Here is a 6,000-nt window from a genome sequence, read left to right as displayed (position 1 = left end):
GATGGCTGCAGGGACCGCCGCGATAGGACAGGGTTTTAATGTGTATTTGCTGTATAAGACGCACCAACTCCCCCCCCCCCCCACAGTTTTGGGGAAGAAAAAGCGCGTCTTATACGGCGAAAAACACGGTAGTTTTCAAGCGAGCGGAATTCAGAAAAGTAGATTAAATAGCCTCCTCATTCATTCCTCTGCATTTCCGCATGGAAATTCCGCTTGATGGATAAAATGACAGAAGGCAACAATTTCCTGACTGAAATTATTCCTCGTTAATTCCTCAGTATGAACGGACCCTTAGTGTATACAGACAGAACAAAGGGGGAGATTCATCCAGACCTGTAATGAGAAAAAGTTGGCCAGTTGCCCATAGCAACTAATCAGATCGCCTTTTTTATTTTTCACAGCCCTCAAAGAAGCAATCTGAATGGTTACTTTAGGCAACTGGTCAACGTTTCCTCTGCACAAGTTATGATGAATCTCCCCCAGAGTCACTAAGTGACTCAATTTGGGACACTGAAATGAATGGGGCGCACTACTTTCCAACACAGAATGCCAAAGGATACCTGTGATGGAAAGTAAAAACCTAACCCAAGTACTATGAAACATGTATATGTTCTAATTTTCTGATTTATTTACTTCATGTACCTCACCACAATTCAAAATGAATCAGAGGGAAGTTTTGCTTTGCAGCAGTCTCTCATATTTACAATATTCAGTAGCTACTTTGCGCCCTTAGAAGCCCCTCCCACGCCTAGACCCGGGCTCGGCCAGTCTCCATTGGTATTGCCGCTGTCCAGCACCTCCTGCAATCGTCGACAGCGTACAAGATAATGCTGTTCGCAGGTAGCCAATCAGAGCCCAGGACAACAGAACCGTGAGGGGGAGGGGCTAGGCACACCACAGGGAAGCGCGCGGAGGAAAGTGTCCGCGATAGTTGGCGAGCTCTGCTGTGTGTAAGTTCATACACGTTATAGATTATTACAGGTCTCCATGATCACAAACCGCTGGAGCACAAGTGTGTGTGTGTCGCAGGATTTAATCCTAATTTGTTGCCATCATTTTAGTTTAGATGCTGCGTTCTTATACATAAGCTGCGTTTTACTTTACACTTTGCCATATGGCAATAGACTGCTGCAAGTAAACGAGGAGATAGGGGGTTAAAGGCAACCTCTCGCACCAGTTTAGGCTTCTTTCACACATTTCAAAATTCTCAATTTTTAGATATCCGTATGAAGTTGCATCTGAAAACCAGCTGAAAACGGCAGTAACAAAATCCTATACGTCCATAAGAAAATCCTATTATAGTCTATGAGATTTTCTAATATCCGTTTTAATTCGTTATAGTCCGTTATTGATAACGGACGTTATTTTGTGACGGAAGATAGTGACGGAAGAAATAGTTCATGTTATTCCGTTACTATCTTCTGTCACAAAATAACGTCCGTTATCAATTACAGACTATAACGGATTAAAACGGATATTAGAAAATCCCATAGACTATAATGGGATTTTTAACGGACGTATAGGATTTTGTTACTGCCGTTTTCAGCTGGTTTTCAGATGGAACTTCATACGGATGTCTAAAAATTGAGAATTTAGTAGTGTGAAAGAAGCCTCACACTATGAGCGTTCATCCGTTATTAAACGTCAGTTTTCCTTGTAAAAACGGACGTTAAATAACGGGTGAATAAATATTCATCCGTTAAAAGACCCATTATCTCTCATGTATGGCCGAACACCTCTGCTTACAGACTCCCACAGCCGGGACTACAACTACTCCCATCATGGAACAGACTTGTTTCCATGATTGGAGTAGAAATACCCTGGCTGCAGAAGTCTGCAGACAGCTGGGGAGGCTACATAAGTGTTTAATACTACAACCCCCATCATGGAACAGACTCTGTTACATGATGGGGGTTGTAGTACAGGGGCTGAGGGATTGATCGCACTGGGTTTCACTTCTGAGACCCGATGCAATCTGAAGTTATTAAGCAGGGGAGCCCTGAATGGTCGGTACTGAGGAGCCAATCAGAGCTCTCAGCGGGAGATTTAAAAATGAACATTGTTACTAGCAGGGGCCATATGTATATTAAAAGCGCTGTGGGAGGCAGCAGCGCTATATGTGAAAAGCATTATGCTGCTGATAGAAATACTTTTCATAAATATCGCTGCAGCGGCATATGTATATAGAAGTGCTGTGGGGGGGGGGGGGGGGGGGGCAGATAACGCTATGTCTCCACCCCCAGCGCTTCTATATACATATATCACTGTAGCGCTATGAATTTAAAGTATTTCTATTAGCAGCGCATAGTGCCGGCAGCCGTCTCCTGGCACTATGCACTCCTTATAGAAATACTTTTCATTCATAGCGCTACAGGGGTATATGTATATAGAAGCGCTGTAGGGGCAGACATATAGCTTTATCTGCCCCCCCCCCCCCACAGCGCTTCTATATACATATGCCGCTGCACCTCTATGAATGAAAAGCATTTCTATAAGGAGCGCATAGTGCCAGGAGACGGCTGCCGGCACTATGCGCTGATAATAGAAATACTTTTCATTCATAGCGCTACAGGGATATATGTACACAGAAGCGCTGGGGGGCAGATATATTGCGTTATCTGCCCCCCCACAGCGCTCCTATATACATATGCCGCTGCAGCGCTATGTATGAAAAGTATTTTTATCAGCAGCATCGGGCGGCCGATGCTGCTGCTAGAATGCTTTTCACATATAGCGCTGCTGTGGCATAGGCATATAGAAGCGCTGCGAGGCTGCATTATACATGCGCTGGCGGGGGTCATATCTAATGCGCTGCTGGGGGGTTAGATATATAAGCTATATGTCTGCCCCCCCCCCCCGCAGCGCTATATATCTTGCCCCCACAGCGCTTTTAATATACAAATGGCCCCTGCTAGTCACAATGTTCATTTTTAAATCTCCCGCTGAGAGCCCTGATTGGCTCCTCGGTACTGACCATTCAGGGCTCCCCTTGGGGGATTAAAAAATGAAAGTTAAAACACACTGATACATCGCAGGGTTGCGGACCATGCCGCCCGCTCCCCTGCTTAATAACTTCTGATCGCATTGGGTCTCAGAAGTGAAACCCGGTGCGATCAAACCCTCAGACCCTGTACTACAACCCCCATCATGGAACAGACTCTGTTCCATGATGGGGGTAGTAGTACAAACACTAATGTAGCCTCCCAAGCTGTCTGCAGACTCCCGCAGCTTGGGAATTACTACTCCCATCATGGAAACAAGTCTGTTCCATGATGGGAGTAGTAGTAGTCCCTCAGCACTGCAGGAGTCTGCTGATGTCACCTCTTCTGAGCACGCTCAGTAAAAATAACATCCATTATAATAACAGGCATTAACAGGATTTATTTACTAACGTCTGTTGGCCATAGACGTCAATGTTAAAAATAACGTCCGTTAAATTATCCCTTTCTTGTGACGGAAAAAAAATGAGTGCATTTTCCGTTAATTCTTCCGTCACAACTAATGCCCGTTATTCATGAAGGACTATAACGGATAATCAAAAAATTCCATAGACTTGAATGGGATTTTGTAACGGACGTTTAACATCCGTTAAGACTTTTCTAATGGACGTTTATAACAGATCTTTTAACGGATGAATTTTATAGTGTGAAAGCAGCCTTAAGGACCCAGCCAATTTTCACGTAGGACCTGGCCATTTTTTGCACATCTGACCACTAATAACTCTGGGAGGTTTTCACTTTTCATTCTGATTCCGAGATAGTTTTTTCGTGATATACCGTATTTATCGGCGTATAACACGCACTTTTTAGGCTAAAATTTTTAGCCTAAAGTCTGTGTGCGTGTTATACGCCGATACCCCCCCCAGGAAAGGCAGGGGGAGAGAGGCCATCGCTGCCCGCTTCTCTCCCCCTGCCTTTCCTGGGGTCTAGAGCGCTGCTGTCGGCCCTTTTCACCCCCTGGTTATCGGCGCCGCTGCCCGTTCTGTCCCCCTGACTATCGGTGCCGGCGCCGATAGCCAGGGGGAGAGAAGCGGCGCCGACAGCCAGGAGGAGAGAAGGGGCAGCGGCACCCATTGCCGGCGCCGCTGCCCCGTTGCCTCCCCCCATCCCCGGTGGCATAATTACCTGAGTCGGGTCCGCGCTGCTCCAGGCCTCCGTCGTTGCTATGCGCTGAACGGCGCGGCGCATGACTTCAGAGCGCCGCGCCGTGCATAGAAACGACGCCGGTCGCCAGCGTCGTTGCTATGCACGGCGCGGCGCGGCGCTCTGACGTCATGCGCCGCGCCGTTCAGCGCATAGCAACGACGGAGGCCTGGAGCAGCGGAGCAGCGCGGACCCGAGCAGCGCGGACCCGACTCAGGTAATTATGCCACCGGGGATGGGGGGAGGAAACGGGGCAGCGGCGCCGGCAATGGGTGCCGCTGCCCCTTCTCTCCCCCTGGCTGTCGGCGCCGCTTCTCTCCCCCTGGCTATCGGCGCCGGCACCGATAGTCAGGGGGACAGAACGGGCAGCGGCGCCGATAACCAGGGGGTGAAAAGGGCCGACAGCAGCGCTCTAGACCCCAGGAAAGGCAGGGGGAGAGAAGCGGGCAGCGACGGCCTCTCTCCCCCTGCCTTTCCTGGGGGTATATCGGGGTATACACGCGCACACATGCACCCTCATTTTTTCATGGATATTTGGATAAAAAACTTTTTTTACCCAAATATCCTTGGTAAAATGAGGGTGCGTGTTATAGGCCGGTGCGTGGTATACCCCGATAAATACGGTATTCTACTTTATGTTAGTGGTAATATTTTGTCAATACTTGCATAATTTCTTGGTGAAAAATACAAAAATTTGCTGAAAAAATTGAAGATGTTGCATTTTTTTTTTTTAACTTTGAAGCTCTCTGCTTATAAGGAAAATTGATATTCCAAATAAATAATATATTGATTCACATATACAATATGTCTATTTTATATTTGCATCATAAAGTTGACATGTTTTTACTTTTGGAAGACATCAGAGGGCTTCAAAGTTCAGCAGCAATTTTCAGGGACTAGTTCAGTTTTGAAGTGGATTTGAAGGGTCTTCATACAGTGGTCCCTCAACATATGATATTAATTGGTTCCAGGAGAACCATCATATGTTGAAACCATCATATGTCGAGTACATATGTCTATGTAAAAATGGTAATTGGTTCTGGGGCCTCGGAACCATTGTATGTTGAATACATATCTCTATGGGAAACTGCTAATTGGTTCTGGGATGACCATTGTATGTGGAGTGTATGGGGAGTGTTTAACAAACCAGGGTGCCTCCAGCTGTTGCACAACTACAACTCCCACCATGCATGTACAGCCATTGACTGTCTGGGCATGCTGGGAGTTATAGTTTTGCAACAGCTGGAGGCACACTGATAGGGAAACATTGATGTATGGGGTGTATAGTGTATATATGTATTGTATGTGATGTGTGACATCGCATACAGTACTGTACAGTTCTTTAAATACCTTCAGGGGAGACAGAATGTCCTCCATTACGATCCTGCCGACTACAGCTCTATAGGAAAGGAAGGGGAGGGCAGTCAGCAGCTCATTGGATGCCTGCAGCAAGATGCTGCAGGCTATTGGCTATGGCTGCACTGGGGGGCGGGGCTTACACGGAGCTCACAGTGGAAGCCTGCGTGAGTTAGCAGGACAACATGTGAGTAACAGGAGGCAGAACGGGACACACGGGGCACATTAAACAACTATCTGTCATTTGCTGAAGTTGTCAGCGCTGTCAGATGGCCCCGACACACAGCAGCAACATATGTCGATGCTGCCTTCAACATACGATGGGCTCTGAGAGGCCATCATATGTTGAAATGATCATATGTCGGGGCCATCATAAGTCGGGGGGTCACTGTATTAGAAATACCCCATAAATGACCCCATTTTAAAAAAAATTGCACCCCTCAAAGTATTTAAAATGACATTCAAAAGGTTTGTTAACCCTTTAGTTGTTTCACAGAAATAG

At 46.8% G+C, this 6,000-nt stretch overlaps 1 protein-coding gene across 6 annotated transcripts in view; it reads left to right on the top strand.

Annotated features, from left to right (window-relative positions):
- Positions 1 to 821: 821 nt before the first annotated feature.
- Positions 822 to 6,000, top strand: part of BTBD18 (BTB domain containing 18) — a 127,645-nt gene continuing 122,466 nt past the window's right edge. For 2 of the 6 annotated variants that reach the window (XM_056531196.1, XM_056531194.1), the window contains exon 1: positions 879 to 950. The gene's annotated coding sequence lies outside the window, so the exon portion shown is untranslated. Of the gene's footprint in view, positions 951 to 6,000 lie in introns of all 6 variants that reach the window. The other 4 variants (XM_056531198.1, XM_056531191.1, XM_056531192.1 and 1 more) reach the window with 4 other exon arrangements.

Source organism: Hyla sarda, chromosome 7 (assembly GCF_029499605.1).
Source record: "Hyla sarda isolate aHylSar1 chromosome 7, aHylSar1.hap1, whole genome shotgun sequence".
Taxonomy (NCBI): domain Eukaryota; kingdom Metazoa; phylum Chordata; class Amphibia; order Anura; family Hylidae; genus Hyla; species Hyla sarda.
The sequence above is the reverse complement of the archived record's forward strand: the minus strand, read 5'-3'. Positions and strand labels throughout refer to the sequence as shown.